This window comes from Oxyura jamaicensis, chromosome 1 (assembly GCF_011077185.1).
Source record: "Oxyura jamaicensis isolate SHBP4307 breed ruddy duck chromosome 1, BPBGC_Ojam_1.0, whole genome shotgun sequence".
In the NCBI taxonomy this organism is placed as follows: Eukaryota; Metazoa; Chordata; class Aves; order Anseriformes; family Anatidae; genus Oxyura; species Oxyura jamaicensis.
This window is the reverse complement of record NC_048893.1, coordinates 52,650,500-52,668,190: the sequence shown is the minus strand read 5'-3', so window position 1 is coordinate 52,668,190 and position 17,691 is coordinate 52,650,500. Positions and strand designations below refer to the sequence as shown.

Here is a 17,691-nt window from a genome sequence, read left to right as displayed (position 1 = left end):
TTATGGGGTGCCCCAGCGCTTGAGATGCAGCTGGAGTGGCGAACAGCTGTAGCGTTCAGAGAAACTGCTCTCAAGCAGCTGTTACCCTGGCAGTAGAAGAATAAAACCGCACTAAGCTGAGCTCCACACCCGGCTCTGTAAGCTGCCGTGCCTGCGAGTTCCTGCGTGGTTTGCGGTTTGCACCCTGCCGGCTTGATTGGCTGTGCTTGGCGAGGGAGAGGTGAAGATGCCTCAGTGAAGACCTGTGTGTCCTGAATGGCTCTGCAGGCTTCAACCCGCAGTGAGCACTGGCACTGAAGTGAAGGCAGGAGGCAAGTTGGTTATCTTGTTATGAAACTCCTGCTGCTCCCCACCGCTTTGTCTCAGCACAGATCCTGAAACAGCAGAGTGCAACCACCAGCCCTCAAAGGTACAGATCTGTTTGACTCCTTGCTTCTTTCGCTATGAAGTTTTAAGGGTAGTGTTGGCTAAACTAGCATGACATTCTCTGCAGAGTTTAACAAGGAAGGTTTTACATGCAAGGCTGAGAATTCAGTGTGTTTTCACTTCCACCACAGCTGCTTTTCTGTTTGTCAATGGGGGATCAGGAATGTGCTTGGAGAAAATAATGTTTTCTTTTGTATTGTTTTATAGTCAGAAGGACAAAGCAAAGGGAGATCCAGATTTCCCAGAAACTTCAAGGTTGGCCTGAGAGAGCTCAGGCTATTGTGTCTCCAAGACACCCAGTGTGATCATACTGACTGGAGCAAGATGCCTAGAAAGAAAAAATGCTTCTGGCAACTGCAGATCTGGCATCACTGACCCTCTTTTTGGTGTCTCCTGTGAAATGTGCTGGGGTCTCAAGGGACGAGGCCTGAATGTAATTTCTCCTTAATTGCTTTGTTAACATTCTTATAAAGCTTTTTGGTGGATTGTAAGTGCAATATGCAGCGCTGGTATGAGACAATTTGTTAGGATGGCGTGCTAGAGAGCTGCGTGGCAAGGTCTGTGTATGTTTCACGTATGTTTGTGTGTATGGAGAATGCTTGGACTGCTTGACCTGTCTTGCAGTTCACTTTGGAGCAAAAGGGTATCAGTCTCCAGGACACTATTTAGTAGTGTGTATTAGTACAATATTATTCTAGAAAAGATAATAAGGTAAACTCTTTTTAGCAACAGTGGGAGAAGCTGTCGCATACTTGTCTGGAGAAGAAAGGTTTTGTATTAACAGAGTTTCTAGTAAATGGGTATGGCAGGAAGAGCTGGGCTTTGGGGTGAGAAACCCTGAAGAGTTGCCTGCTGTTTGTGTTTTGGCATGGCCCATACTTTAGCTTCTGCTCCCAGGTCTGTGAATATGACATGAACCCTGTCTATGATGTGACGGTGAAATGAATTGGGGAAAAGATACGAAGAAAACGTGTGAAGGGAACAAAACAAAACAAAACGAAAAAAAAAAAAAATGTTTGTATCCCACAGAGTCAATTCCTCAGACTTTCCCATCAAGTGATATCTACCTCTGTTTCTTTCTTGCATCCAAATTTGGTAATTCCCTAGATAAGAGATTAAACACAAAATAGCCCTGTATGTCATTCCCATTTGTGTGCAGGAAACAGAGTGACCTGGAGATGGATGGATAGGCGATGTTAAATGTACCCATATAAATTTGGCTTAATTTTGTTGTCTGGATTCGGACGTTAGCTTCATCTATACTATTCCTCTCCATACACGGCTTCTAAAATTGTTACAACTGAGGTATCTTCCAGGGCAAAACAAAAACTGGCTTTTCACAAGACAGAATTTTTACAGTTTCTAAAGTACCAGGGCTCTGCTGCTCGACTTAGCTCTCTGTCCTGATCTCATATACCTTTTTACATTAGTTTGCAGAAGGTATAGTAAGTCTGGAAGCCTGTCTGGTTTTTGTAAGTTATAGCCATTACTCTATAATAAAAGACATCACTTCTCTGTTCAAACCTTGTCTTCCCTTACCTAGTCATACAGAATATTTTTTCCACACTTCTTATCTTCCCTTGCAACCATATGCCAGCGCCCTCCATTTTTGCTGATTCAAGGGCAGCAGCATGAGGAAGTAATGCCCTCCGTGCAATGTTACACTTTGCTCTCTCCATCAGTTTGCAGCTTGACAGCAGCTCTCCGTGGCCATAAGCAATATCTGAAAGTTTGGCAGGCAAGAGGTTGCTATTAAGCCACAGGTCTGGAACTACTGCTGTAGGCAGTCTCTTTTGGTTTATTTATACTGCCTGACATAATGAAAATGATCTTCATCCCCTTCACTATGTTTCTTCCCCTAACAGTATTTTCACTTGAAATTCTCCTCTTAGTGGAGCTGTAAGATATACACCATAAAATACACTTGCTGCCAAGTTTAGTCTCTGATATAAGTAGTCAGAAGGGCCCAACCACTGTGGCTGGGGAAATGCCATATGTTTTACCAGTAATGAAGCACTTCTGCCACCGCTTGGTATCCCTATGTGTCTGGGGCTCGTTTTAGTTCCTTTCGTTTTTACGATATAATAAGGCCCTATCTTCCTCTACCTTTCTCCTTTCCCTCCGGAGTCTGGTTTTAGTGTAAGAGAAATGTAGCTATAGTGTCTTCTTTCAGTTCCTTAAAATGCTACACAGAATATGATGATTGTCACACACTTGATCTGAGGCTCACAGCTGGCTGCAAGCCATGTTCCAGTCAGCACAAATGGCATCCATAAATCCCTTGACGTATTTCAAAAATCTGTATTTTGCAGCTCCCTTGAAGGAGACTTTGTATTTTTTTCAGCTAAGTTTTCCACCATTCTTCGTACTTTTGGGCAGCAGCAGATGAAGTGTATTACCATCAGGGGTTATACAGCAGCAACCTCAGTTTTCCTGTATAAACCTTTCTTTTTAATGTTTTTTTTGGCTATTGATGGGAATTTTGCCTGTTTGCCCTTATGACGGGTCAGTATGAATGCTCTTACTGCATAGTTATAATCAGATTTATGTAAATGAACATAAAGTCATGGAGATGTCAGAAGCACTAAAGCCATACTAGCTTAACTAACTTACAATATGCAAAAATGAACGGGCCTTCTGAGAATCAAGCTTTATGGCTCAAAAGCCATAACCGCAGCCCATGTCAGTACCTCCATGTATGACTACTCTGTACTTTATGGATGTGTCCTACAGTTCAGAGAGGTCAAGTAACTTGTCTGGAGGTGCACAGCAAAGCTTTACCTGAGCTGGGCTTAGAAACTGGATTCTTGGTTTTGTTTCTTAATCGGAAGACGAGGCTGCCTTTTTTCTGTTTTATAGAGACAGTCTCATTTCAAATGTGATTTCAAATAAGCACTGTTTAAAAAGAGAGTGGAAAAGGGAGGGACTTGTGCAAACATGAGTGGAATTGGTAGTGATACTAGCTAGGCTAACAAGTGTAGTAGGTACTATCACCTTCATGTTTCGAGGTACAAACTGATTTGCAAGATATAGCCATTTGAGTGGGTTGATGCTCTGCTCAGATGTTTCTAATCTCTGGTCCCTCTTGTGCCAGGGATATCAGGCTTACCTAGCTGTGTGATCTGGGTGAGAGGAAGGGCATCTTTTCTTCTTTTGGCTTTAGCCCAGAATACTGTCTCTGAAATAGAGTAAATACTGTTGCTAGCTTCAAATAGATGAGAATAAAAAAAAAAAAAAAAAAAAAAGTGATCTTGGAAGGGTCTGAATTCTTCCTGTAGCCTTTAATTTTTGAAATTGTTTTGCTGATTAGAGAACCACACTAAAGCACCATTTAAATAACATCTAAGCAGGGGAGACTAACCTTTGAGGAATAAGCTTGCTAAGAAGGGCCACATTATGCTGGCACTGAGTTCATAGGTTAGTACTGTGAAATATTATGAGATAAGAAAATGACTGGAATGCCTAAATGAGCAGTATGCACCAATACATGATGAAATCCTTTTTTCCTCCCTCTCGGAGCTCCAACATCCATCCTTCTTCCCTCTCCCGAAGTCTATAACCTTTTTTACATGCAGCTTTATCTTTTCCGAGCAGTGCATGGTTATAATTGCGTGCCATTCTTTTCCCTGAGGCACTGTATGCCTTGTGTTCTCTAGACGTTTCTTTCTAGTTCCCCAATTTATTTATTTTTTATTATCTCATCGTGACAAATTTGCCAGTAACCCTTAGAGTAAAAACTTCAACCCTCAGAGCTCTGGCATCTCTCTTTTATTTTTAAAATCTAGCTACATAAATAACAACATCATGTTTCTAGGTCGTAGCCCCTCCAAGCTACAGCAGAGTTCTGGCACAGGAGACACACTCCTTAACCCTGCAAACTAAACAGGGATTATCTTAGGATGTGGACAAACTTCTAAAATTATCATGGTGCATGAATGCACTCTGATAATTGTTTTTCATGCAGAAGTGTGTAGCGTCTAGAGATAAGATACTGGAGGCATTCTGTCTGACTGTTTGTACATGGGATTTGCTGTACCAGATCAGACTATCCATCTATCACGTCCCGCATGCTACCCAAATAGTGGTTTAAACATAATGATTTGGAGAAAGGTGACCCGACCCTCTGTCAGCCGGGTATGCAGAGCTCTCGCATGGATGGAACAAATACTTTCTAACAGGACAATTAGTTTACAGTGTGAAGTTTCAAGTTGTATTATCGTTATGCTAACAGACTAATAATGCCTTTGTTGAAGCCTAATGTTTTTGGCTCCTCCTTTTTTGGTAATCCCGACAGTGTAACAGATCTCTGAGATTCAATCCATCAAACTAAAACATTCTCCTGATTCTCTACAATATAGCAGAACTGAATCTGGTCTCAGCGTATTTTCCTGTCTTGAACAGAAGGAGAATCTTAATTCATTGAAGTCATTAAATACTTTGAGAAGGGAATGAATAGGATTGCAATATTACATTGCTGGAGATTATATAGGTGTTGTCATAATCATGTCATTACCTTCAGCAGGAGCGATGTACTGCAGTGGCACCCTTTGCCTACTGATTTGGTATGGTGTATGTTTCTATCTCCTGTATTCCAAGTAATTACAGCTGTAATACATGCCTAAATGGTTTAATGCTATCTTCTCCTTTTGCTGTAATGAGCCCATGCCATAATCAAAGCCTCTGAATGTTTGTGATGTCAGAGCAGCTTTAAATGATGATCAAGAAAATATTTTTTCTTTCCCACGACATCTCAACGAGGCAGTTCTCAGTGGGGCTGGTACTGCGGCGCACAGTTGGAGTTTCGTCATTAAGAGCAGCAGCTGCTTCCCTCTGTCTCCAACAGAAGTGAAGCCAAGTGTCCCTGACGAAAGACGATGGAGTCTCCGCTGTCCGCAGACAATCCCGGCATGAAGCAATGAACAATTTGAAAGGGCCATGCTAGCTGTGGGCAGCTCGGGTGTCTTGAAAAGTCCCTCTGTAGCATCCCCTGGAGGAAAAAATTAAACACCAGGGTTTTTTGAAGGGGAATTTTTTGATAAAGAAATAAGATAGAGGTTAAAAGGCTACCAACTTTGGGAAAACCTTAAAATGTTTTCAATGCAAGATTTTTGCGATCTTTGAGTAGAATGAAGATCTGGATTAATCCATTATCAAGGTCACAGAAACAAATAAGAGATCAAAACCAAAGTGTCAAGATTCTTAAAGAATCTACATTTTAAATTAATTTTAGTCCTTAAATCAGTTAGTAGATTGAATTGTAAATTCTCAGAAAATTCATTATGTGGTCTTACAGTTAGTGCTGTAATTCTCAATGAACGTGATGCTTCTCATACATTAAAGAAAACACTGGCTTTTAATTTTGAATATAAGACTCAACTCAGCTGTAAGTACACAGACATGGCAAGTGCCTCCATAGTTTTATCTTGGTTTTATTTTGATTTTTCAATACTGTTCTGGTTTGGTACCCTTGGCTGTTGAGGTCACTGTGGGAAGCAGGGTTGAAGCAAACACAGGATGATGTCTGTAGACATTAATTGTTCATTAATAACTGCAGCTTCAGAATGGGTTTAGAAATACTTTCTTAAATCTCCAGAGCTTCTGAGGGTCAGCTCCTTAAGCACCCTGAGCTCTATTATTAATTAGTTCCTTCACAGCATGGCTTCAGATGACTTTCAGACACTGTTGACACCATATCCTTTGCACTGCCAGAGGTTATTTCTCCATTGTGAAAAATATGCAATTCCTTAATTGTCGAGTGGTTTACTCAAGGTCTATTCCTCAGTGTGGAGTATCAGGGAACAGAAAGCACAGGTGATTTGCTGGCAGGGTGGGTGGCTTTGGTCAATACAATACACCTGCCTGGAAGGTACCTCCAACAGCTACATGAAGGTAATAATTCCAATAATTTATTTATACAATAACTGTCTTGATGAAAAATAAATAAAAAATTCTTGCAATGAAGGTAAAGTCATAAGAGTTGTAGCAGAAGATGACCCAGGCTTCAGCAAGCTCTCAGTCCAAAGAGAAAGGTAAATGAAAAGTGGAAAGTAGAGAGGAGGAAAGATGAAGGGCTTGTTTGAGTGAGGAACTCCCTCAGTGTTGTCCTGCCAGGGTAGTGGCTTGGGGACAGTTCTTTGGTGGCCACTAGAACTCCTGAATAAGAGTTCATTTTCTGGCTTGCTTTCCATCTCTTTGGTAGTACCTCAAACCTCCTCATACCTGCTTTTACCTATATGATTACCAAATCACTGTAGTAAATCAACAGGGGTGCCACTCAGGATTCATCTCCATAGCCAGCTAAAGAGCTTTTACAGCTTTTACCTTTCTTTGAATGCTACAGCCTCCAGAAGCACTGAGAATGGTAGAACACTTATAACCACTGCTTTGAGTCCTTTAAGCACCTTCTGGTTTCATCTGGTAATTTAGGGGGGATTTCAAAGGAAACTCTCTGCACTTCAGGAGGTGGTGTTAGTGACTCAGAGAGAATTCGAGCCCTTCGCTCTGCCTCAGTGCTGAATGATTTGTCCTAACGCACTCCTTGCAAGTGAGACCCTCGACCACAGCTTGATTACCTGTGGTCATCAATTGTCCTTCAGCTAATTGCATAAGTCTGAAGGCGTTTGCCTTATAGCCCAGGCAGATTTCAGTTTGCCTTCTGCACATCTGACATTTTGATTTTAATTGGGCAGTTGTTGCTTCTGCTCCTAACCTGCTGAGCACCGCTGAAAAGCACGGGAGGATGGATTTCATTGTTAGGTGAAGGGATAGATACAGAGGTAGAGAACGTGGCAGCCAACTGGAGGTACCCTCTGGTGTGGAAGGACACAGTTGTCACGTTCTAATATTCAGGCTTACTGGCTCAGCTACTGCGTACCAGAAGTGTCCAGAGAAGCACAATTCTCAACGAGGCTGCGGCAAGAAAAGAGCTCATAATAGGGTTTCTTAATTAAACTGCTGGGTAGTTCTAGCAAGAGAAGCCAAAGGAGCAGCTGTAATCCTTTAAAACACACCAGGGGGAAACTACAGCAGTGTGTGGCCCCTGAACCCTGCCCAGCATTGCTGCATCCCCTTCTAATGAAGCCAATCAGGATGAAAGAAATATAAATTGAGGCTGAATTTATTTCCTGGTTTTTGAGACATCGTGGAAATCTCTTGGGGTGAACAGCAGTTATTTTCTTAATGAGTTACTGCTGTTTGGAACTGTTTCTGTTTGGTATGGTTAGTTTTACTTTTTTTTGTATGAAATGTTTTTAGCTTTCAAGCAGGATGTTCTTTTTGAAATGTACTTCTGTTCAGCCTAAACAAGCCTGGCATGACATTTTCTAAGGGGGTGGTGAAAAATGCATCAACTTCTGCTATTCAATCTCAAACACCTAACTGGCTACAGCTTGGGAAGGGCTGAGCGCCTACCTCTTTCCTTGACCAGCTGCAAAGTCCAACCATTTTCAGACTGAGCAACCAAGAAACAGAATGCCAAAATTTAGTGAGTGCTTTTTCAGGATATTTGGGGATTAGCTTCTGTTCCAAAGGTAATCACTTTATTAAGTATAACTTAATTTTTGAAAAGCTGCAAGCTAAAGCAGAAAACTCATCTTCAAGACTAAAGAGACATCACACCGTAATCAAATATCACCAGATATGCAGTAGTAATGAAACTGAACATTACAGTTTCTTAAATCTGAGAGCAAGTAAAATAGATATGAGTAGAAGAAACTGGTAGAAAGCAGAACAGAAAATGGAAGTGCAGTCAGCAGAGGAGTTTTGTTTTGTTTTTTAACATGGAAGCTGAAGTTTAGTATTGAAAATGTTTTTAATTTATTCAGTTTGGATAAAATTCATTGAGTTCATCAGTGAAGTAATCACACTAATCCCTATTTTGAGGGGATAAGTCTTGGAGAAGTGCATGGACCTTGCTTAAGTCTTGTGATGAGTAATACTTACCATTGGCTGGTTTCCCACTGCAGAGCCCTTACCACATTCATGATGCATCTTGAAGGGTGAGAGCTGCACGGTTCCTACACTTCACAGCTCTCAAAACTGTCTTCTGCAGGTTTTCTAAGGTATGTAGAAGAGGAGCACCTCTTGAAAGCTGTATAAGGTACATGACATAGATCGTCTTGCAGTGTCTAGCCTGGTAATTTTTATCTGCTGTGTCTAACCAAGAAATTTTAATTTTTTTTTTTTTTTTTCATTCTGGAATTTCCTTATTTCCTCTTTTGCCTTTTTCTTTCTTTTTTTTTTCTTTTTTTTTTTTTTTTCAGAATTCTATCTGCAAACAATGATTTCTTATGTTATGTAGTTTAAAGTTATGTAGTAAAAGTGGAAGGCATACAAAATTCAGGAAATAATTGTAAGGATCATTTTAGTGTGTGTTTTGATAATATGCAACTGGAGAATTGGAGTCTAGCACTGAAGTCAATATGATTTTTTTTTAAATATTTTTAAAAGTCTTTCATGGTACATAGTGAAAGGAAAACTTGAATCATTTAATGAATATTTTGTACCTAAATGATTTCCAGTAGGTTTTTGATCTATACAGTTACGTAACTTCTTATTGCCTGAGACTGGTGTTGCATTAGAGTAGTCACCGTAGAAAATTGTGTTGCATCCTCATCTCCTATAGTTTCAGAGTTAGCCCTGCCATGAGCAGGGCCTTGAAATGGGTGAACTCCACAATTCCCTTTTAATCTAATTATTGTATGATTCCATAAACAGTCCCAACCCATTGGTTTTGTTAGGTTGCGCCATATAGAAGAATACCATCTGTGGCCGCCTGCTGCTCCAAGCAGTTTGCATTATGTAAAGCTAAGACAGTCCAAAGAATAAGGAAAAGAGGTAAAACATCGAAACACCACAATCAATGCAATAGACTGACAATATTACTATCATAATTTCTTTTTCAACATAATTTCTTTTCAACTGTTTCATGAGGTGGTTCTTAGATGACAATGCTCCCATCAGCACAGTGTATTTGGGAGAATAATTGTAGGAACAGCTGACTATGATGTTTTATTGTGTTATGGAAGAAATAGCATGCTGTCCTCTCCTCATAAACCATAGTGAAACATTGAATGCAACAGTTGGCTTTTTTTAAAGTCTGCACACCTATGTCTGAGCCTGAGAGCAAAGTTGAGGTAACACAATTGCGCTCTCACAATTGCATGAGCTGGTGGGACCAGAGCTGATTTTCAGAGGGTCTGTGAACTGGTTTGTAGCTGCCGTAGATCATGCTGTGCCACTGCCCTGATTACCTGTCCTGATTACCTGTCCTTTTGTGTAGATTCTCTCCCGATTTCACCACCGCTTCCAATGGCTATTGCTCCTTTTTGGACCTCAATAAGTGTGCCTCAGAGTGGACTCAGTAATTAAGATTGGGTTTCCAGCTCATTCCATTTAATCTGATGTACAAAACCAATACAAGCATAGTGGATAGGTTGAAACCGCAATAATATGCCTGCAGTTTTAACCCAAATAAATAGAAAAGTATATTTTTGTAAACTTTTTTAAAAATCAGAATGGCACATGCTTCTTTCTTCAATAGGGCAGAATCTGCATAGGCTATGCCCAATGTTTAGGCTTTCAGATAAAGAAACATATGAGACTTAATATGAATACAAATGTCATGAATATACACTTGTGTTTCCATTAAAGCAATTTTACTTGGAGAATGGTACTGCCATTCAGTGGTTTGTATGCAAACAGTGGCTTTGAGCAAGAATGACTGAATCTGAGAGAGGCGATGTCCAGCCCGTATTCACAAGGTTAATTGAGAGCGGTATCAATAACTTGCAGAATAGAGGTGCAGGTGCCGGGGTAGGTAGGATCTGCAGTGCATTAAGCAGTAAGGAAATCTTAATTTAAAGAATACAATAACTTGGACATTACCGAGAAAAAATTTAATTATAATAACGTGGATCTTGGCAATACCCTTTGCCTATGTGACACGCTGCAAGTCCTGCTTTGGATGCAAATACATTGTTAGCTCTGCACAAAACCAAACCTGGCTGCTTTTAGTTGGAGGTGAGATACCAGGGCTCTGCTTGCCCCACCCAGCCAAAGGTACATCTCCTCCAGAAGTAGTTCAAGTGTGGCCCCCTGCTTCCATATCACAGCCAGATTCTCCATCTTCATCCTCCTTTGTGAAGTAACGTTGAGTAGTCTCATGAAGCATCTTTAAGGTTCGCCTCCTTCACCTTCTGAAAATATTTTCTCTGCAGTATTTCATCAGGATCTTCATAGTGATAGCTTTTTTATTATTATTATTTTCCTTAAGCAAGGGCTAAATAATTGTCTTTGTCCAGAATTTCAAACCCAAGGGCTTGAACTGAGGCTCCTAAGCCTCATAGGTGAGCATGTGTTTTAAAATGGTGTAATACTTACAGTTGCTAAACATGCATAGCTCAGGCTTCAGTGGGAGCTATAAGCAGTCAGACTCTTCCAGCTGGAAGTACAACCAAGAGTGAAGGAGCATAACGTTAGGCCAGCTCACCCTTTAAGAAGTTGCCATATATTGTTTCTATTGAGGTCTAAATACGTGGTTCATTGCTGCTGATGTTAGACTAATGCCTAAGTTCCAGATTCAGCTGATACCTGCTCTCGGGTGCTCCCTGTCACCCACGTGCACCTTCCCTCCAAGTGTACACAGACCAACTCATTGACAGTTGCTCAGATTTGTGCTTGCCAAGGAAAACACGACACACATCACCTGAAGTGTGCTCGCAGGACCTCTGTTCCTCCGTTCAGGCATACTGCAAATGAACATCTTTCATTTATAATCAGGTCCCTAGAGATACAAACGTTCAAACGTACTTTTGCTCAGATGTGTTCAGGCTTGCATGCAGCATGCCTGCTCTCATACAAGGGCAGAAGAGGCAGTTCGCAGACTGCTGCCTTCACCCAGACATGCATGTAATCCCACTTTCTCACACGCATGCAGCCTGCTGTTTTCCACGTGTGTATTATAGAAAAAAAAAAAAAAAAGTAAATCTCTCTCTTCCCATCCTGCCTAACATGCAAATGTGGATAGCACATTGAGATTAGAAGTAAATGTAGCAGAATGACTTCAGTCAACCTCAAATGTCGAATGACTCATTCACACCCTTTGCGCAGTGTTCCCTTTTTGCCACATGCAATCTATTGAGCAGTCTGGCGGCTGCGCGGTTCCTTGCTGCAGAGCTGCAATCGATCGCCCGCTCGCCGGAGGAGCGGGGCCACGATTAGCTGTGCAGGGGTTACCGGAGAGCTTCCCATCAGCCTCACTGCTGGGAAAGTTCCCGTGCTGCAGGCGTGGGAAGCGTGGGATGTCGGGTCTCATCTCTGTCTGTAGGAACTCTGTGTGTTTAACGACTTCCTAGGCTGCACATCAGTTCAGCAACCGATATTCCTACATCAGGATGTGGTCTGGGTATTTCTACTCCAGATGCTGAAAACCTAGTCCAATTTGATAAAACTTATTTTTGGATTAAGATAAACAAGGACAAGTTGTTCCTACTTGAGAGTAAAAGTGTCTACACATTAAATCATTCAAGAACTGCTGCTGCACTTTAATTTCAAAGGTATCGTAATCCAACTGAACTAAAAAATGCATAGACAAGCATGAAATATGTTCCACACTTCTACTTAAAATGCGGCGATTTCCGTGCAGAGACGAACCCCAGGAATAGTAACAAGCTGGCGCTCACGTTTACCTTACAATCAGAAGAAAAATTGGATTGACTGTTGGAGTTGCATCTTTAAACATATGAATTATTGTAATTGATTGCTTTTAAAACCCTTTCAAAAGCATTCCCAAGTGCAGATGCATGCGGGCTGACTTTAATTTATGGAAAGGCTGTTTTGTAGCACTTAAGCCTTGTAAAAGGGGTGCTGTGTTTAAATGGAAGTTGGGCCATGAAGATCCATTATGGAGGAAAAAAAAATAAAATAAACACAGCTAATGCAGCACTGAGGCTCAGAATGTAAATATGCAAGTAGTAACATTATGCAACGAAGGTACCACAGGAGCGCTAACCGTACCACAAGGCAGATACATCTAGCAGGGTTTCAATTTCTCTGTCGTTACTTGAACACGAAACTTTATATAAAAGTCCATCAGATATTCTTCTCAGAACAGATGTGGCTGTGAGCTGAAATTATGTATAGCACGGCCAAGATAAGAGGACTCTTGGAACCTAATTATCAGATTTCCTATGTTTGTGTTTAGGTTATCGTAGCTAAATGTACATTGAAGACGACATTTATATTACTTTCTTTTGTAAAAGCACAAGAGGAGAGGATAAATATATAAAGAAAATGGTGAAAAAAACTTTTCGGTAGAAAAACACAACGTGTACAGACAGGTGCAATTTTATATAAAAATAGCTCTATGGTTAAAAGGACAAAGAAATGCTACTTTTTCTTACTGACTTAACTGTAATCCTACTTTTGTGCAAAATACTATTAGCACACAATGCAAATTTAGTAGTAGTACAGTTGCAAGTTTTGCACCATTTTCTGTGTTGCTAGGATGAATCTTACCAAAACCAAAAATAAACAAAAGAAAATAGCAGCTTCCTCACTGATCTCGCTCTTCTTCCCGTTTTACATAAAATTCCATCAGCTGGCACGATCAAAGAAACATGTAGTAGCTGGTTTGATATGTAATACCATGTACCCAGCAGTATACGCTCGCAGATTTTCATTCCATTTTGTTCACGTATCCCACTCAAATGTACAGCTCTATAGTAGGGTCCAATAAAAGAGTACAAGCTATTTTTACCAGACTGGATTAATGCCTTAATGTAACAAAATCTTTAGGCTGTGCTGTGCTCAGATGTAAAGAAACGATAGCCTTCTGCCGTATCCTTCATCATTTATATATAAAGAGAGGAGTTTCTGGACAGTTTTGGAAATGAACCAAAGGCATGGAGCAAACTAACTCCTGTCTTAGCATTTACACTCTTTTTCTGTATTTCTGTTTCACATTGTGAAATGTATGGTCCTGCGTGGATAAAGGGAATTTAGCATTCACGTGCACACCTAGTGTACTCACACGCAGACCATATGAGTACGAATCCCAGCAGAGCTCAGCTCAGCTGCAGTGCAAGAGCTCAGATTTCCAGACCAGTGCATTGGATGCTTCCATATTTTGGAAATCTCTCTCTGACTGCCAAAGCTGGGGCTAATGAATCTCAAGTATTCTTTACTCATCTATGATACCCGAATAGAAGGAAAGTACCTTTGAATATCTGGATCTAATTGTAGGTGGGTTTTACTGTCTGTGGAGGCTGGTTGTTTTTAATCTAGTCTCATTTTGACAGATTCTTGATTTTGTTCTGACTCTTTTGCACTGGAAGCAACTTTTGGAAAGTCCTTCCTGATAGGAAACGTGCCTGAAATACAGCATCGTCCCTCATCCCAGTCTCTTGTATGATCAATTTGAGAAGTCTGATAGTTGGCACATAGCGCTTTGCAGACCTTTGACTCCAACTGAAGTAGGACAGCAGGAGGCATGAGAAGCAACAAGTCTCCAGCCGACTTGTTGCTACCAGCAGGATGGTTCCCTGCAGCTGTTCACAGCTGGTGTGATTCAGAGAGGCTTTGACAGTACTTGTAATTACACCACAGACCAGTTTTAGGATGAGCAGTCCCAGAATTTCACAGAGCCCACGCATGGTCTGATGCCCCCTGGATCCCTCTCTATTGCAGTCTTTTAATAAGCTTAGATCCTCACAGAAGATAAAGATCATAGCGGGCTACACCTGCAAAACCCAGATGTACATACACATACATGGATTGCAGAGCAAATTCAGGGGTGTGTATCCTTGTGCTTGCTCTGATATACATCCATTTATCCTCTAATGAACCTCCAATATTAGTGCAAATACACTAAATGCACGGGGTGAAACTATTGGTCTAGTAGCCTGTTGCAGCCTCACGTTCTGTGAGACCACAAAGTGCAAGCTCCACCTGTACACCGAGGCAGGTCCCTCGCATACATACGCACATGCACAACGGGAGCGTGATTCTTATTCTGATAACCACGCACTTGCAGTAAAATACATATCAGCCAGCACCGAAGCTTACCACGAAAAGATGAGAAAAATTGAGAGGCAGTTAGTTAGATAAAGTATGAGGGGACTTTTTTTATTTTTATTTTTTTTTAAATAAAAAGCATTGAAGGAAGTGGCTACATTTTTTCATACTTTAGGTATTCGTCTGGAGGGCTCGAGAAGGAGCTGCTTGACAATTGTGCCGAAAGAGACCGTTCGAAGCAACTTCGCATCAGGCGGCATTTCTCAAGTGTCGGCTCTTTAGGAGCAGTCAGGGAAAATTCATTCTGTGGGAAGCAGTTAATGGAGCCGCATTACCGACCCCTTATCGCTCTGCCTGATAGAGAGACAGCGGGTTCACTTCGGCAGCTCCAGAGCCCTGATCAGTTCAGATTAGGGGCACATTTTCTGTCTGGTTTAATCAAGCATGTTTAGGTATATTTATCATGATTAAAGGGGTGTAGCGCAGGGAGGGGGATGAAATGGAGGGAGAAAACTGTTCTCTAACTTCAAATGGAAGCTTAGCAAATCCCACTGAGTCACTAGGTGCTCATCAAAGGGAGAATTTAAATCCTGAAAAGGAATGTTTTGTCGAACACTCCAGCACTGGATTAAAATCACTGAAGACGAGACATTTCTCTCTTTCTTTCTCTTGTTTCTCTCCTCCCTGTACTGCTTGCATGCAGTGAAGAAGCAAATCAGCAGCTCATGCAGCCCATGTTGATTTTGGCGTGATAGCCACACAGCCCCTGCTTAACTTAGCAGTAGCTCAAATTCTCATAGCATGATGACAAAATTAACAATCGTAGTAAAGACTTAGACGAATGGCTCCCATAGTTTTGTCACATTATCTTTCAGAGAAGCACAGGGAGCCATTGCAACAGCCTGGAGGACTTTGCTAATTGTTAGTGTTCAGAAGGGATGATGATAAACAAATTGTAGACTGGGACGAGGCGCTTTTTTCTAGGGCTAGCACAGCTTCTCTGCCTTCACTTGGCTGTTGTGTTGTGTTTTTATTATTATTATTATTGTTGTTGTTATTTTTTATTTGAACACTGGAAAAAGAGTTAGCCCTATTCATTATAAAATCAGACATGCCAAATTTGTGGCTGGTGTAACTTGGTACAGTTCATAGACGATGGTGAGCAACTGATAAAGCTAAAAGAGGTGGTGTTGGCTCCCAAGAGGGCAGTAAGGAGAAGCTTTCTTAGGTCTGTCTTGGTGCTGACAGTGATCAGAGACTGGTCCTGCTGGGGAAAGGCTCCAGAGCACAGTCAGGCTGCAGGATCCATGGGTTCTTGCCCTGAGTCACTGGCCCTCTTTAGCTCCTACGTGAGATAAATGTAGAGCAGGCTTGGAAGAAGTGCTGTTACGATGAGCCTATTCCATTCATCTTTTCCTGTAGTCTCCAAACTTCTTTGGTCTTGCAGATTCATTCAGATTTCCCAATGATGGCACAAGCTGCTGTTTGGTGAACAGAGGCCTCCCTGACAGTGTGGTGGGTCTGCAGAACCTTAAAAAGTATTTCATGGTCCCCACATTGAAAACATCTGAGGCAGAACGCTACACAGCCCAGCAGGCATGCTTTGGCTCTGTGTCCTCGAAGCAGCTGTCAACACAGAAGCTGTAAAGCAGTTTCTTCTGTCTGGACTCTTGGGCAGCCATGAAGCAGTTAAAGGAAATCTATGGAAACCCAGGGGAATTGTTTGGCAGTAAAGAAAAGAGGTCAAAACTTGCCTCTCTCCGTCGTAATCTGCTGCCTCCTCCTCTGCTAATCCATTCACTTCTGTGGCAGTTCAGTTCCTGTGATGTTGTAATTGCTGTCAAGATGATGATCTGGGATGTCATGAGCATGGCGCGGTGTAATCACTCCACAAAGGCAGAAGGTGGAGAACCTAACTGATTATATACAAAAAGTGCTAGTGAGACTCTAGTAATGCTGTAATCGGGAGTTGTGGGGTGGGGAACGTGTAAGATGGAGTTGGCAGGTTTGTAGGGTTTTGAAGAAAATATTTAATCTCATCAAGTTTGACAGTACATCTTTAGAATATGAAGCCAGAAGATCATAGCAATACATTCCCAAAGAAAAATCTCTCAGAAGCACAGAGATGCTCATCAGCCAGAATGGTAGGGGGTATCTTTGGAGATGAATTAGCGGTGTGATGGAAGGGTTGCTTGAATCACATAGCAAAATAGCACTGCCGTTCAGGATTAAAGCCGCATCTCCTTGCAGTAAGTGGTGCTACAGTAACAATACCAGGCAGTTAAAGTTGTATGCTCTCCCAATGCGCACACAACTGTAGATTTAAGACAGTACTCTTACAGTTAGAGCTTATTCCTGTAAGAAAAATGGCTTCACACCCTTGCTTGAAATAGGTGTATGAAATGTGCAAGCACAGTAGGCTTTAGTCACTGCAGCTTAACTGACTGTGGTTTATGAGGGTGACAAGTCCAGCGCTAGAATAGCAATAGGTGAGTGTGTCGACAAGTGATGCAGAGTTGACTGAGCTGTTTGAAAATCCCGTGAAGCGAACAAGCAGGACCACTGCAGGTGACCAACACGGCGCAGAGATTTCGAGACCATCTTTATTAACAGGAGGCACAGCAAGCTGGGACGCAGCTCTGCCCAGACCAGTTCACGGAGCTCTCTGCAGAGAAGCTTTTACAGCGCTGCCACTCCTGTGCACTCAGTCCTGAAAAAAATAACTGCCCGCTAATGACCTGTCACTACGGACAGCCCGAGCAGCTGCCTGCAGAAAGCAAAGCGGTGAGCGAGGATGAATTGCTGTGTGTGGAGCACATCTGAGTGTGGGACAGGAATAGATGGGAGATCAGGCAGGAGCAGACAGCTTCCATTCATAACATTCAGCTTTATGTGGATTTACAGCCCTGATGCTCCTGAATCCACAGATGCTGAGTTATTACTTACAACAAAATATAGCAATTGAAATCTCCCTTGTTTCCACACTCCAACTTCTGTTTTCCTTACTGGCAATGTTACTTTTGGAGGCAAACTAATTAAGAACATGGAGAAGTAGTTTACACTGAGGACAAACAAACCATAGCCACTTAATCTTTCATATATTAGCAACCTGAACAATTTGGAGTAGGCTAAATGTTTGATTCTTATGTTTTATTGGAAATAACATTTTTTTCCCTTTTTTTTCTTCTCTCTCTCTTTTTTTTTTTTCTTTTACCTTCTGTTTGCTTTTATTTCTGGCAGCTCTGCTGCCTC

The 17,691-nt window shown here is 41.6% G+C and overlaps 1 protein-coding gene across 5 annotated transcripts in view; it reads left to right on the top strand.

The window, feature by feature from the left end:
* The window catches only part of GRAP2 (GRB2 related adaptor protein 2), a 104,650-nt gene that overhangs the window by 66,275 nt on the left and 20,684 nt on the right, over positions 1 to 17,691 (top strand). Inside the window, exon 1 of one of the 5 annotated variants that reach the window (XM_035315270.1) lies at positions 257 to 409. The exons of 3 other annotated variants lie outside the window; for them this stretch is intronic. The gene's annotated coding sequence lies outside the window, so the exon portion shown is untranslated. Of the gene's footprint in view, positions 1 to 256; positions 410 to 8,466; positions 8,487 to 17,691 lie in introns of those variants that run through there. One more of the 5 variants, XM_035315274.1, reaches the window with a different exon arrangement.